This window comes from Bufo bufo, chromosome 3 (genome assembly GCF_905171765.1).
Source record: "Bufo bufo chromosome 3, aBufBuf1.1, whole genome shotgun sequence".
In the NCBI taxonomy this organism is placed as follows: domain Eukaryota; kingdom Metazoa; phylum Chordata; class Amphibia; order Anura; family Bufonidae; genus Bufo; species Bufo bufo.
In genome coordinates this window covers 189825548-189840644 of record NC_053391.1, presented here as the reverse complement: position 1 = coordinate 189840644, position 15097 = coordinate 189825548, and the positions used below count along the sequence as shown (strand labels likewise).

At 45.0% G+C, this 15097-nt stretch overlaps 1 protein-coding gene across 2 annotated transcripts in view; it reads right to left on the bottom strand.

Moving 5' to 3' along the window:
- Positions 1-266, bottom strand: part of LOC120994944 (ras and Rab interactor 3-like) — a 31601-nt gene extending 31335 nt beyond the window's left edge. Inside the window, exon 1 of one of the 2 annotated variants that reach the window (XM_040423855.1) lies at positions 155-266. The gene's annotated coding sequence lies outside the window, so the exon portion shown is untranslated. The remainder of the gene's footprint in view (positions 1-154) is intronic. The other variant, XM_040423853.1, reaches the window with a different exon arrangement.
- Positions 267-15097: the final 14831 nt, after the last annotated feature.

The following is a 15097-nucleotide window of genomic DNA, read 5'->3' as shown; positions in this document are numbered from 1 at the left end:
GTCATAGCTATGCTTATGCTCCACATATGTAATACGACATAAAAACCTATACAATATACAGTAACAGGAGGAGGGATTTCCGCTATGTATCTACTATGTAAAGATTCTATATCTCAATATGGCTTCTTGTAATGACTACGAGCACCGTGCTTACCTTGTGGGTTCAGGAGCGCTGCATGAATGGGAGGTGTGGGCTACATTGAGTCACAAAAAGATGAAACCTTTACTGGAATCTACACACTGCATTTCCACCTTCTCGCTTCCTATGCTGTGTTCTGTCTGCTGCTGGTGTAGTAAAATGCACGCGGTATAGTAACCACAAGAAGACAGCGAATAAAAGGTGTAACATACAGTACTTAAAAACGTATTTCCACTGTAGCCTACAATGAGCGCAGGAGCTAGTAAAATAGCTGAGGGTCTGACAGCCCTCCACGTCTGTTTTATTAAATACTTGTATTCCCCGCTTTCTTTTCTTATAGCTCTGCGTTATGCCGTTCCTCTGTTATTCCTCCTCAAATAGTTGAATAAACTAATAACTCAGGGTTAGGGCTCATTCACACGAACGTGTGCTGCCCGTTGCCGTATTGCGGACCGCATTTGGGGATCCGCAACACACGGGCACCGTTCCGAGTGCATTCCGCATCACGGATGCGGACCCATTCACTTCAATGGGTCCGCAAATCCGGAGATGCGTCACGTTTGCATTACCATGAGCATTTTTTTTTTTTTTGTCATGATGATGCAAACGGATCCGTTTTCAATTGCACCATATTGTGTCAGTGAAAACTGATCCGTTTCCATTGACTTACATTGTAAGTCAGGACAGATCCGTTTGGCTCCGCATCGCCAGGTGGACACCAAAACGCTGCAAGTTTTGGTGTCCGCCTCCAGAGCGGAATGGAGGCTGAACGGAGGCAAACTGATGCATTCTGAACGGATCCTTATCCATTCAGAATGCATTAGGGCAAAACTGATCCGTTTTGGGCCGCTTGTGAGAGCCCTGAACGGATCTCACAAACGGAATTCAAAACGCCAGTGTGAAAGTAGCCTTACATTGCCTTCTTCTGTAGCACCCATACTCTGGGACATTTACTGCTATCCGTATCTTAAGCCTCATTCACACGTCCATGCTCAAATCCGTGAGAAGGTGGTCAGTGATCCATCCGTGAAGCTGTCCGTGAAGGATCCGTGTGTTGTCCGTGTGTCCGTTTTTTGCTGTCCATGTGCCATCCGTGTTTTACTGACCCTGCACAACTGAAAAATAATTTTCAAACATCTCTTCCTAATGATCCGTGAAACACAGATGCAACACGGATGTGCAGCGTACTCAAGTTGTGTGTAATAGAGTTTCTGAGTGTAGTAGTGCAATGACACTAACCTGAGACGGCTGACTCTCTGCATAGGCAGGTGATGGTAGAAATTGTTCGTGACGCCAGTGCCAATTAAACGGTGGCACGCCGTTTGCGGATAGCAGGAATAAATTGAGGAACACGTGGTATTAAAACAGAACTCCAACTTTAGTAGTTTTCATGCAGAGACAATATTGGAATCGCAGTTCCTTGGCATACAGTCGATTTTGCAATACGGTTGATGCAGGCAATTACAGATTTAGCAAGGTGATTACAGAGTGTTGAACACAGGACTTGCAGTACAGGAGCTTGCACTCTATTTCTGTCTGATCCTGGAATATAGCAATTCTTCACCAAGGCCCAATAACCTAGCTCTGGCTTTATATCCTTGGTTGTAGCTTTAGAAAGTACCTCCTCTGTTATTTTGAGTACCTCTTGCTTCTCTGCACTCTGCCTCGGTCTCTCTCAGCTGCTTCCTCAGGCTCTTTAGCCAAGATATTCCTGTTTCTGCATATGGGAATTCAGGAGGGAATCTTCTCCTGGACAGCAGGCTTCAGGCCTGGACTTGTCTCTGACATTGTCTAATCTCCAACTGTAGATTATAGACACTAGACTCCGTCTCTCTTTCCCTTCCCTGACTGGGCCTTATATAGACTAGGGCTCCCTAGCTCCCTCTAGTGACTAGAAGCTGGAATGACACCCCTAGCAGGCCTGTACATGCAAGTGTCATAGTAACAGGGAAGCACATAGCATTGCATTACATGACATTTTATAAAACTGACATATACCAACTTCTCCATAACTAAGGAGGGACGACAGCACACCAAGTGACACTTTGGTAGTGACGGGTATTACAGTCCCCGTACACTACATACCCCACTGCTTTAAGCTGAGTACGACCTCGTACTCCATCATGGGTCGCCCAACTGGAATCTCTACCTGAAATAGAAAATAGAGACATGCAGGCATACATACATGTAATTCATCTGCATTTGCATTTACATCAGGTCCAATTGGCAAAGGTGAAGGGTAGTGACAAGGGGCGTCGTTCTCTTCTCTCAGGATAATGAATGGAACGGGGGCGCTGACCTGGCACAGCGTAACATTATAACCAGGATAGTCCATGACAATGAATAAGTCCATAATAGAACAACAAAATAGATAAAACAGTATAAAAGTTCTTGGAGGCTCAAAGAACAAACATGAGTCCGTACCCAGGTTATTTTTCTATTAAATCACAGAGGCTCTCATGCGGTGGAGTCCATCTCTGGGCACATTTCCTTTAAAAGAGCAATAATCTCAGAGGCTCAGGTTCTTTTGAGTCTGTCTCCGGGCACGGTTCCTTAGTATGAAGTTGCACAATAAAAGGACAGCAAAGACAAGTGCTGTAAGACCCCTGATCAACCTGAAAAGGGGGTGAAGGGTAAAAGGTGCAACTAAAGGAACAGGCACAACTTGGCGTGGGGTAGCAAAAGCAGGCAGGAGGTCCTGGAAACAAACGTGGCCTTGCTGACTTTGTGATTTCAGTGGTCAACACCTACCACTGAGCCGTGGACAAACTGGCAGCCGCAACAAAGGACCAGAAACATAGGACTCCTGTCCTGGAAGGGTTAACATCAAACTTCTGCAGTGAAATAAATCAAAGGCCTAGCAGGCTGATTCACAGTGGCATATCATAACCACTTGGCTCTGCTGGCAAGTACGGCCTGTAGTAGTCCTCTACAGGAGGATGGGCCCACATAACTGTATTGGGGGGCAGCTGTAGGGTGAAGGGGCCCCTAATAGGTATTGGCCCCATGGGCCTAGGGGTAAACCCTTGGGTGGACCGTACCGGTCCCGGCATAAGGATTGTGGGATGGAATGGCGTGGTTACCGCCGCCTCAAGCGGTTATTCACAGCAACCGGGGGTCTCCTTTGGGGCACTGACGGAGCGGTGGCAGCAGAAGGTGGTCTACGGGTGGTGACAGGCACCCTTACCTCGTCCTTCTTTGGCGGCGTCTGGATCCTAGCGGTCGCGATCTTGCGCAGCTCCCGCAACTTCTCCTCCAGCCGGACAATCTGCTCACTGATGCTCTCTGTGTCGGAGTCGCTGTCATCTGCTGGCGCCGCCGGCGCAGGTACAGTCACCGATGGCGCGGACTCGGCCTCTGCAGATTCTGGCGATGCGTCTGGTCTCCGACCCCTCCGGATGTTCTCCAAGGTAGCATGAAGTCCTTTCAAGTTTTCCATATCTTGTATGGTCTTCTCCCGACGAGGCAGCTCGGGGGAAGGATAGGGGCTCACCCATTTCTCCAACACGGTTGGCTGCCAGAAGACGTTAGGCCCAAGGCAGGAGCTCCGCTCCTGGAAGGCGTGATGGGCCGGCTCTGGAGAGCGTTCCGGTTCTCGCTCGCAGCCAGAGTAGTCTTCTTCTTCTGCCTCCCAGTCCTCAGGTGCTCGCTTGGGACGGGTCACGGCAGTTGCATAAGGGCCTCGCAGGCTCTCGGCAGGGGTGTACTCCACTTCCTCTCCCTCACGGAGGCTGTGCTGATAAGAAGGGAGGTAGTCTCTTTTGACAGACCTTCGATTCACATAGAGGTCTCTGCCAGTTAGATAGTCCTGGATGAACCCGTAGCCACGGGTTTTGTCGAATGACAGCACCACTCCCTTTCTCCTTTCCAGGCGGGGTTGGGTGTTAACATGCTTTTCATGGATTGTTTTAGTCAATTCTTCATAAACGATTTTGGTCTTCGTATTCCGCTTTATATCGGCCTCCCGGATCTCCGCCATAAGTGATGACCACTTGAACGAGGGCTGAAAAAAGTCTCTCCACGAGCCATAGTAGGGCTCTGGTTCTTTCTCCCTTGGGCGGCAGGCGGGTGTCTCCGGTCCCGGAGAGTAGGCCGGTGGAGCCTCCTCTGGCTCTACACCAACATCAGGCACTTGCAGTATTTTAGGCGTAGACATTGCAGCACAATGATGCTCACTTTCCAACATGCTCGATCCTTCTGAGGAGAGCGATAGGGTCGCGTCAATTACAGCAGCCAGCTCCTCCCACTGCACTGGGAGGCCGCCCCCCAGGTATTCCAGTATATGGAAGGCGGTGTCCATGCTGGCAGACATGCAAATGTCCAGATAAGCAGTGGCGCCTGACCTTGAACTCCTTCCCGCTCTTTTCTCGGAAAGGCGCCAATTTTTCCCGCCTTTTCGGGATGAAGGTGACGCAGCAGTAAATTCAGCAAGCCCAGCAGCCATCTTTGGGTATAAACGCTGTCTATTCACTGACAGCAAGCAGGATTGTTAAAAGTCCACAAAACCACACTCCAATGTGGCGATTTTCTTCCTCTTGGTAGCGCAACACTACACAGCGCTTTTTAGAATTTTTGGTACACTTTGGGTATGATTTTCAGTCCACAAAGTCCACTTTAATAAAACAGGCAATTTGTCACTTTGGTCACAGGGCAACTGTATAAGGCACAAAGTTCACGCTTCTTGCACTAGAAAGCGTGCGTATCCTGTTCGTGACGCCAAAAGAGAGGTGCAGCGTACTCAAGTTGTGTGTAATAGAGTTTCTGAGTGTAGTAGTGCAATGACACTAACCTGAGACGGCTGACTCTCTGCATAGGCAGGTGATGGTAGAAATTGTTCGTGACGCCAGTGCCAATTAAACGGTGGCACGCCGTTTGCGGATAGCAGGAATAAATTGAGGAACACGTGGTATTAAAACAGAACTCCAACTTTAGTAGTTTTCATGCAGAGACAATATTGGAATCGCAGTTCCTTGGCATACAGTCGATTTTGCAATACGGTTGATGCAGGCAATTACAGATTTAGCAAGGTGATTACAGAGTGTTGAACACAGGACTTGCAGTACAGGAGCTTGCACTCTATTTCTGTCTGATCCTGGAATATAGCAATTCTTCACCAAGGCCCAATAACCTAGCTCTGGCTTTATATCCTTGGTTGTAGCTTTAGAAAGTACCTCCTCTGTTATTTTGAGTACCTCTTGCTTCTCTGCACTCTGCCTCGGTCTCTCTCAGCTGCTTCCTCAGGCTCTTTAGCTAAGATTTTCTGTTTCTGCATATGGGAATTCAGGAGGGAATCTTCTCCTGGACAGCAGGCTTCAGGCCTGGACTTGTCTCTGACATTGTCTAATCTCCAACTGTAGATTATAGACACTAGACTCCGTCTCTCTTTCCCTTCCCTGACTGGGCCTTATATAGACTAGGGCTCCCTAGCTCCCTCTAGTGACTAGAAGCTGGAATGACACCCCTAGCAGGCCTGTACATGCAAGTGTCATAGTAACAGGGAAGCACATAGCATTGCATTACATGACATTTTATAAAACTGACATATACCAACTTCTCCATAACTAAGGAGGGACGACAGCACACCAAGTGACACTTTGGTAGTGAGGGGTATTACAGTCCCCGTACACTACAGATGCCATGTGGCTTTCACGGACCCATAGACTATAATGGGCGTGATGGATCTGTGAACACGGACAAAATAGAGCATGCATCCGTGCTAAAAACACGGACCCACGGACCGTGCTAAAACACCGATGTGTGAATACACACATTAAAATGAATGGGGACGCGTGCTGTCCGTGGAGAACACCGACGTGTGAATGAGGCTTTATAGTTAGAAACCTAGGCACAGTGCATCTCTGACCGTCCTGACATACTGTAGACTCTACACATTCTAAGTTATATTTATATACTGAGCCCCATATAACATTTTACCATATTTTGAAGACTATCAGTGACACTTTAGTGGAAACTCTGCTGCAATCTTCCGGTGTGTCTAATGCTAGGGCTTCACTGCAACATGTGTCGCAGAAACAACCGCGAGACATGTCAGAGCTGAACATGGAGGGAGGACAGATTGCCTCTCATTTATGGGCATTGAGAAGATTAAGCCAGGGGTGAGACGGGGTGATTTTGACAGGAAAATCCTCCAGTGTGAGGCAAAATGGATTTTTTACCTCAAGACCACCTATCCCTTAGGACTTAATGAGCAGTTGAATTATAGCAGCTTCATTTAAAATGAAGGCTGCCTCGTCCCCCTTTTCCCTTGTAATACTTCCCTTAGAACACCTCTTTGTGACACCTGAATGAATGATTATTGACTAATCCTTTGCTGTATATTACAATGAATCGGTATCTTAAAATGTATTCAGCCATTCTGTTTCTTTTAAATCCACTTAAGCGATTCTGCGATTATTTACCAGCTATCAAAACATCATTGGCGGCATACGTGGGCACTGTCTGTACTAGTCGCGTTGTTGCTAAGCGGCGGGCGACGCTCACACACAGGTTCCCACCCCCTTTTCCGGCAACCCGGGATCACATGATTCCTACTTCCGATACGGTGGAACGCACAAAGATGGCGTGCGTTCCAGACGCGGAGCAAGGTGTTCGCGCCACTTGAGCCAGGTGAGGTAGGTAATTGGGGGTTGAACTAGCCAGACTCAGAGTATATGTAGGAGGGACTGACCATAAACAGTTGCTCTCCCAAACCACCACCAATTGCGGCGAGACATAGGTTTATATGGGACACTTCCCTATACCTAGCATGGATATGAGCCACTGACTATCCATTCATAGAATACGACGGGGAACTTACCTTCGATTCTAGTAAGTAGATATTAACATACAATCTCAATACTTTGCTATATATAATCCGTCACTCAGGATTGTAAGTGACCAATATTCCGTGTATTTTTGTATTTCCCTTTCTAGTTAACCCTGAATGTTCTTTGAAGTCCCCTGATGATTTCTGGTAAATCAGAATGAAACATGGCATGTAGGTCTTTTTAAACAGGGTACAATTTAAGCTACTTTCACACTAGCGTTCGGGTGTCCGCTCGTGCGCTCCGTTTGAAGGGGCTCACGAGCGGCCCCGAACGCATCCGTCTGGCCCTAATGCATTCTCAGTGGAGGCGGATCCACTGAGAATGCATCCGCCTGCCAGCGCTCAGCCTCCGCTCCGCTCAGTGAGCGGACACCTGAACGCTGCTTGCAGCGTTCGGGTGTCCGTCTGGCCGTGCGGAGGCGAGCGGATCCGTCCAGACTTATAATGGAAGTCAATGGGGACGGATCCGCTTGAAGATGACACTATATGGCTCAATCTTCAAGCGGATCCGTTCCCCATTGACTTTCAATGTAAAGTCTGAACGGATCCGCTCAGGCTACTTTCAGACTTAGAAAATTTTGTAAGTAATAATGCAGACGGATCCGTTCTGAACGGATGCAAACGTCTGCATTATCGGAGCGGATCCGTCTGATGAAACATCAGACGGATCCGCTCCGAACGCTAGTGTGAAAGTAGCCTTAGGATTAGGCCCATACAGAGGGAAAGGTTCCGTATGGGGTTGCCCCTGTCGGGGCGGGTGCTCTGTGTCTGATAGGCAGGTAAACAGTTCAGCCCGCAGCCCTCCTTCTAGGTAGGGTTTTATGTGAGGGAATAATAGGAGAACAAATTTATGCCTTAACCACTTCCCATCTGGGCCCTTTGCCCCCTTCCTGACCAGGCCAAATTTTGCAAAACTGACATATCTCACTTTATGTGGTAATAACTTTGGAACGCCTTTATTTATCCAAGTCATTCAGAGATTGTTTTCTCGTGACACATTGTACTTCATGATAGTCATAAATTTGAGTCAAAATATTTCACCTTTATTTATAAAAAAATCCCAAATTTACCCAAAAATTTGAAAAATTCGCAATTTTCTAAATTTCAATTTCTCTGCTTTTAAAACAGAAAGTGATACCTCATAAAATATTTATTATTTAACATTCCCCATATGTCTACTTTATGTTGGCATCATTTTGGAAATGTCATTTTATTTTTTTAGGACGTTAGAAGGCTTAGAAGTTTAGAAGGAATTCTTCAAATTTTTAAGAAAATTGCCAAAATCCACTTTATAAGGACCAGTTCAGGTCTGAAGTCACTTTGTGGGGCCTACATAGTGGGTACCCCCATAAATGACCCCATTGTAGAAACTACACCCCTCAAGGTATTCAAAACCGATTTTACAAACTTTGTTAACTCTTTAGGCGTTCCACAAGAATTAAAGGAAAATGGAGATCAAATTTTTAAATTTCACTTTTTTGGCAGATTTTCCATTTTAATCAATTTTTTTCTTTAACACATCGATGGTTAACAGCCAAACAAAACTCAATATTTATTACCCAGATTCTGCGGTTTACAGAAACACCCCACATGTGGTCATAAACTGCTGTATGGGCACACGGCAGGGCGCAGAAGAAAAGGAACTCCACATGGTTTTTAGATGCCATGTCCCATTTGAAGCCCCCTGATGCACCCTTTACAGTAGAAACTCCCAAGAAGTGACCCCATTTTGGAAACTAGGGGATAAGGTGCCAGTTTTATTAGTACTATTTTTGGGCACATATGATTTTTTGATCATTCATTATAACACTTTATGGGGCAAGGTGACCAAAAAATTGGTTGTTTTAGCACAGTTTCTATTTATTTATTTTTACAGCGTTCACCTGAGGGGTTCAGTCAAGTGACATTTTTATAGAGCAGATTGTTACGGACGTGGCGATACCTAATATGTATACTTTTTCTCATTTATTAAAGTTTTACACAATAATAGCATTTTTGAAACAAAAAAATTATGTTTTAATGTGTCCATGTTCTGAGAGCTATAGTTTTTTTATTTTTTGAGAGATTTTCTTATGTAGGGGCTCATTTTTTGCGGGATGAGGTGACGGTTTTATTGGTACTATTTTGTGGGACATACGCGTTTTTGATCACTTGGTGTTGCACCTTGTGTGATGCAAGGTGACAAAAATTGCTTGTTTTGACACAGTTTTTTTTTTTTTTTTTTTACGGTGTTCACCCGAGGGGTTAGGTCATGTGATATTTTTATAGAGCTGGTTTTTACGGACGCGGCAATACCTAATATGTATACTTTTTTTTATTTGTTTCACTTTAACACAATAATAGCATTTTTGAAACCAAAAAAAATGATGTTTTAGTGTCTCCATGTTCTAAGAGCTATAGTTTTTTTATTTTTTGATAGATTTTCTTATGTAGGGGCTCATTTTTTGCGGGATGAGGTGACGGTTTTATTGGTACTATTTTGTGGGACATACGCGTTTTTGATCACTTGGTGTTGCACCTTTTGTGATGCAAGGTGACAAAAATTGCTTGTTTTGACACAGTTTTTTTTTTATTTATTTTTTTACGGTGTTCACCCGAGGGGTTAGGTCATGTGATATTTTTATAGAGCTGTTTTTTACGGACGTGGCAATACCTAATATGTATACTTTTTTTTATTTTTTCTATTTTTAACTTTTTTTTTTTCATTCCTTACTTGGGGACTTTTTTTTTTTTTACATGTGAAACTTTTTTTTATTTTTTTATTTTCAACCTTTTATTTTTATTTTTTTTATTTTACACTTTTCGTCCCCCATAAGGTCATACAAGACCTCTGGGGGACATTTACTTCACTTTTTCTTTTTTTTTACTGTTGATTTCTCCTGTAACTGGGGCTGACATAGTAGCCCCAGTTACAGGACAAATGCACCCCTAGAGAGGCTGTACAGCAGCAATCCAGCGCTGTACAGCCTCAGAGCAGGGCTGATCGAGGTCTCTGAGAGACCTCACACAGTCCCTGCACTCTCCGGTCCCGGCGGTCACATGACCGCCGGGCCGGAACAGGAAGCGCACAGCGCTTCCTGCTCTGCAGACACAGCGCTCGGTGAGCGCTGTGTCTGCAGCGATCGTGAAGGCAGGGACACCTGGGAACTGTCCCTGCCTTGTCTTAGGGTTGCCCTGCTGTCACTGACAGCGGGCAACCCGATCAGCAGCTGCACGATTAGCGTGCAGCTGCTATTTCTGACAGGACGTTTTAAAACGTGCTGTCAGAAATAGACGTCCACCCATAGGACGTTTATAGTCTATGGGCGGACGTGAGGCGGTTAAACACCAGTGCACCGGTCACCAGTGTCCTTCTGCCACCTCACAAAAGGACCAATCGCCACCAGGTGTGGATCTCCCTACAGGACGTGGTAAGATCCACCCAATTATTCTTTTTTCACTCACTTTGTGACATTAGTTAGCGGCGCTTTTGTCAAAGTGTAATTTTTGTCTCACAGCAATGTGGTGTAATTTATACTTATTTTAACATATATAGTAAAAGTTATGTTTTAAGATGCCCAGTTCACACAATTTATTGACAATATTCCTAAATTCCCAAACTATTAAAATATAAACCTATTTACCTCATACAGTGGAAGCTGTAACAAAAAAAATCCAAATGTCTGATGGTTTTATTGCTTCACCTCACCAAAGAAAAAAAATTAGAAAAAAAAGTGATCAAAAAAACACCACACACTCCAAAATGGTATCAATAAAAACTATAGATATTCCAACAAAAATTAGTCCTCACACAACTCCATAGACGTAACTGTAAAAAAGTTATGGGGCCAAAATATGGCAATGAAAATAAAAAATAATTTTTTTCCAAGGGTTTTTTCAGTATTAAAATACAACAACTACTATATAGTTGTGGTATAATCGTATCATACTTGTAGTGACCCAGAGAATGCAGATAACAGGTTAGTTTTACCACATAGGGAAAAAACTAAAGCCGCAAAACTTTTTTCCAATTTCACCCCATTGTGATTTTTTTTCCAGGTTCCCACATCCACTATATCATATGCAATATTAAATGGTGCTGTTAACAGCTACGTGAATAAAAAAATAAAAAAATATGGCTCTGGGAAGGCAACGAGTAAGAAACATAAACATAAAACCAGAATATCACCGTGGGCTGAGAGGGTTAATATTGCAAATAATAAAATGACACAAACATTTACATCACTTTCCTTCACATAATCTGCTTTATATGTTAACCCCTTAGTGACCACCAATATGCATTTTTGCTGAGGTCACCAAGGGGCCTTAGGCTGGGCCACCGCCTTTTTACAGCTGCCCAGTCTAAGTGTTTCACTGGGGTTTAGCTCTAACATGAGAGCCGTGCTCCTGCTCTAAAAAATCGGACTGGCAGAAGCGCCGATCCGGCCGTTTAACCCCTTACATTGCTATTGCCCGCGGCATGTAAGCAGTTACAGAGGGAGCAAACTCGCTCTGTCTCCTACGGGCACCCCACAAATGAGATTGCAGGTTGACGATGTCAGTACAAGCTGGCCCGGGCCTAGTGAAGGCCCCAGGTCTGCCTCTAATGTGTCCCAGCAAGCTGCACCTCTCTGGCGCAGCCTGCTGGTAAATGTCAGTATAGTACTAACATTGAAATACATTGCACTATAGGAGGCATGCTCAACCTGCGGCCCTCCAGCTGTTGCAAAACTATAGCTCCCAGCATGGCCAAACAGCCTACAGCTATCAGCCTACAGCAGGGCATTTTGGGAGTTGTGGTTTTACAACAGCTGGAGGGCCACAGGTTGAGCATGCCTGCACTATAGAAATAGTGCAATGTATTTTAGAAGGGATCAAAAGATCACCTATTATAGTCCCCTTGTGGAACTATAAAATAGTTAAAAAAGGAAGAAAAAACAAGTTTTATTAAATAAAAAAAATTCCAAGTAAAAAAAAAACACCCTTTTTTCATTGTATACTCAGTCAAGTAACCACACTTCACTAGGGTCTCAAACTTTCTCAGCCTCCTATGGAAACAGTGGGGGTTTATTGTACTCACAACAGTTCCATGTTTAATAGCAGAAAACAACAGATAAGACCAGGACTTCAGAAACATGGCCCAATTTTGCACGAGTTTGGCCTGGACAACTTCTTCCAGGACACAAGGACACATTAGTGAGTGTCTTTACTTAAATCTTATTTAGGGCATCAACAAACATTATCATTTTAATAAAAAACCTCTAAAAACAAATACATAAACATGAATTAATTCTTTCAGCTGTTTCTTTGCACTTTGCATAAAATGCAGTGATCCACTAGGCCACTGCTAGTGATTAAACCAGGTATATCTGCTGAATCAAGGCTTACCTCCTGTGCCTGAGATACTGTTTCCAGGGGGTTGGTAAAGCCTAACCCCCTAAAAGGGTTCTCTGGGATTTTCCTCAGGATAGCTCATCAATATGAGAACAGTGGGGGTCTAACTCCCAGCACCCCCACCGACTAGCTTTTTGAGGAAGCCATGGTGCTCACCGGAGCCCTGTAGCTTCCTCGCAACTTACAAACCACAGCCTTCCTTTTGATAGCAGCTGTATTAGGTAATGCAGCTCAGCCTTATTCACTTGAATGCGGTTGAGCTGCATCTAGGCCATATGACCGATATATGGTCGTCCAGTGGCCCTCACATAGCTAATCGGCGGGGTCCAGAGGATGGGCCATCAATATCAAAATCTCGTAGAACCCCTTTAAACTTGACATGCCTTCTGTGAACTCATTGAGTGTGCAGTCTGAGAAGCTTCTGAAGAAGCAACATCCAGTTCTTTAGGTAAGAACCAGCTCATTTGAGACCAAGGGAGAACTCCAGTGAAGCCTTTACATAGGATGCAGATAAGAGCCCCTAAAGGTGGATTTAGATAGGGTGATGGGAACCAGATTGTCGGGAAGGAAGAATTCCTTCCTGACAGTCAGCTGCTCATTACGTACAGGTGAAGTGCTGCATTTACACACAGCGATCATCTCCACAGTATGAGGACAAGGGATCGCTATTGTGATCGCTCATCCTCATACAGCTGCATTGTTTCTGGGCAGCAGATCACTGTTTGGACAGCTCAATCTGCTGCCCAGAAACCATAATTTAGGTGCCCGTGCAATGGGGGGCCTCCCGCCAGGACCCTCTATATATTGCGCGACCCAGGTGTAGGAATGCCGAGTGGTATAGTGCGGCCTAAAATTTCTCTTTATGTGTGTCACGGTGCTCCTACCTGAATATGGTTGGACCCCAGGCTTTGGCTCCGAAGCAATAAATAGAGGGAATAATTGAGGGATTAAAGAAGAACTTGAGATGAAGTTCAATAGCAGCTTTACTTGAGTAAACGTTTTTCCAAAACAGATTTCAGGCTTTATCTTGGTTCCAGCAGGCTTAGCATTAAACTGGTAGGCAAACTCAACTCTGCTATGTCTTTGTTGCTCTCTGACTCTGCTGTACTGACAGGCTGGCTGTATAACTTAGCTTCTTCTGTATGCTGCACTTCTTCTCTGTAGTCTGACTCTAGGTTATGACAGGGAACTTTCCTCCTGGCTCCTGAGGCTTTAGGCTTTGGCCTCCACTGCACACCCTTTCCCTAGCTGAGGGTAAACTAGACTACTAGAACTTCTGCCCCACCCTTCCTGCAGGAAGTAGTACTCACACACCTCTCTCCAGAGGGGGGGGGGGGTGTAGAATGGAATAAACTGTTTCAATCTATCTAAGTATAGCTCTGCCATGTTTGCTGCCACCTGCTGGTGAACCAGGCACATTACATGAACAGTTACATAACATTAGAAATGCACAGTGTGGAGGACCTGGAATAAATGCATAAGATGACATGAGGTTAGACCAATAAAGGCAGTAGCAAGGTGCAGAAGTGGTAACACCACTCTGGGGTGTTACACCTGCATGAACGACAGTTCCACTCGATGAACGAGTGTTCCGCTCGTTCATCGGGTTATCGGCTGTACTTTTTGACGGGCAAATTGTCGGGAACGAGTGTTAGCAAGAATGTTTGTTCTCAATAATTTCCCGATTATCTGGCCATCTAAATCCACCTTTAGACTGTTGAGCAGCTGAGAGAATGAGTGTGTGATTTAGCCTGTGAAGGTAGCGCTTCACGGCCTTTGATTGCGTGTAATAGCTTCCAGCTACCAGTCATATCGGTGTTGCAGCTTGTAGGTGCTGCTTTTTGAGTCTGCACCTCACAGTTAGGAACTGCAGACACTGCATAAGAAAATTGCACCCCTAGGCTGGATGAGTATGTGAGGAATTGTTGCATAAGAAAGAGCTTCACAAAGGGAACTCTGGATCTAACCTATCATTTAGCCAGAACCAGTTGGAACTGTTTAAGACTTGTGCCTCCACCTTGTGTGGAAGTGTTTGTGGCTTGCACTTCAGTAAAGACTCTTGTTACCTTGTTCAACTGCTCTTCCTCTCTGGTCTGTCTTTTACCTGCACTGTAACACTGAGGGCACCCCACCCTCCATCAAGCAGGAAACTCCAACCAGGGTATGCCCTTGGAAAAGCAACTATCACTCCTATCTGCGGCCCTTTCTTCAGCACTGGGGCTGACAGAGATGGATCCAGCAACTGTGAGCACATTACAACCACCCCTATCCTTCCCTCACGCTCTTTCTGGGTTGTTGCATAAATACAAATTAGACAGTTAATATTGCTGGCAATCTCGGCGTGTCTATTTGTAGTGTACGGGAACTGTAATACCCGTCACTACCAAAGTGTCACTTGGTGTGCTGTCGTCCCTCCCTAATTATGGGGAAGTTGTTATATGTCAGTTTTATAAAATGTCATGTAATGTATGTATTTTCCTGTTACTGAAACTTGCATGTACAGGCCTGCTAGGGGTGTCATTCCAGCTTCTAGTCAATAGAGGGAGCTAGGGAGCCCTAGTTTATATAAGGCCCAGTCAGGGTAGTGCAAGGCAGACGGAGTCTAGTGTCTGTAATCTACAGTTGGAGATTAGACAATGTCTGAGACAAGTCCAGGCCTGAAGCCTGCTGTCCAGGAGAAGATTCCCTCCTGAATTCCCATATGCAGAAACAGGAATATGTTAGATCAAGAACCTGAGGAAGTTTCCAGCAGCTGAGAG